Source organism: Acyrthosiphon pisum, chromosome A3, assembly GCF_005508785.2.
Source record: "Acyrthosiphon pisum isolate AL4f chromosome A3, pea_aphid_22Mar2018_4r6ur, whole genome shotgun sequence".
Taxonomy (NCBI): domain Eukaryota; kingdom Metazoa; phylum Arthropoda; class Insecta; order Hemiptera; family Aphididae; genus Acyrthosiphon; species Acyrthosiphon pisum.
Genome location: NC_042496.1, coordinates 20957152 through 20958195, shown reverse-complemented (window position 1 = coordinate 20958195; position 1044 = coordinate 20957152).

Genomic DNA, 1044 nt, shown 5'->3' with positions numbered 1-1044 from the left:
GTAGGATAATTAAAACACAACAAAAACATAATAAACAATTTATAAATAAAAAAATAGAATTATATAACGACAACCAATTTGATAGGTATAACTTTTTAAAGAGTTTAGCTTCATTTAATGCAATTTAATTTTAATTTATATTGAATATTTTATATTTTATTTTATTTTATCGACGACGAAAATATGTTTGTTGTAAATTATCATTATTATTTTTTTTATACTATTTAGATTGATCTTATATAATAATTTATATGGTTGTTTAGATTAGGTTGTTTAAGACGTTTCTGGTATTACTTTTTTATTCTAAAATATTATTTTTATTTAATTTTAACATAATATATTGTACTTATTTAAAATAAATTAATTAATACAATAATAAATAGCTATTATGTGTATATATTTATACCGTGTGCGGAGTTAAGGTGTCGAAAAAAACCTTGAATGCGGAGTAAGGTGATATATTATAAAATGGCGACGATCCGTGCGGAATTACGGTGCACCCATATTATCAGGTAGGCAATCTACCTGTGGTAGATACCAGCATACAGGTTCTCTAATTTGTATAACAAACTTTTTGTTATGGTTAGAATCAGTGGCGTACGCAGGATTTTTCAGTGGGGGGGGCTTGAAAATTAGTTACAATTTTATTTTTATTTTGTCCAGTCTAATAATTTCAGACGTTTATTTGAGGTATTTTAAAATGTTTGAAACTTTTCCACTTTTATAGTAGAAAAAATGCTCTGATCATAAACATCGATGCCGGATGTATGTTTTTGGAAGCGAATTGGATCTAGTTGATACTTTTAGGAGGTCGAAATTGAAAATTCTCAGTGCTTTCTAAAATAATTGGAGAAAAATAATGAAAATTTATTAAAATTGTTTGGTAACCAGCTTGGTTATACCGTCCTCATTTGGATTGTATTTGATTAATTTAAATTTATTTTTTCTATAAATATCAATAAAAAGTTATTCATTCGGTCAAAAAGCTTAAAAATGTAATGCGTAAGTTTTTATTATAGCTAAATATTATGTATTATGTATTAA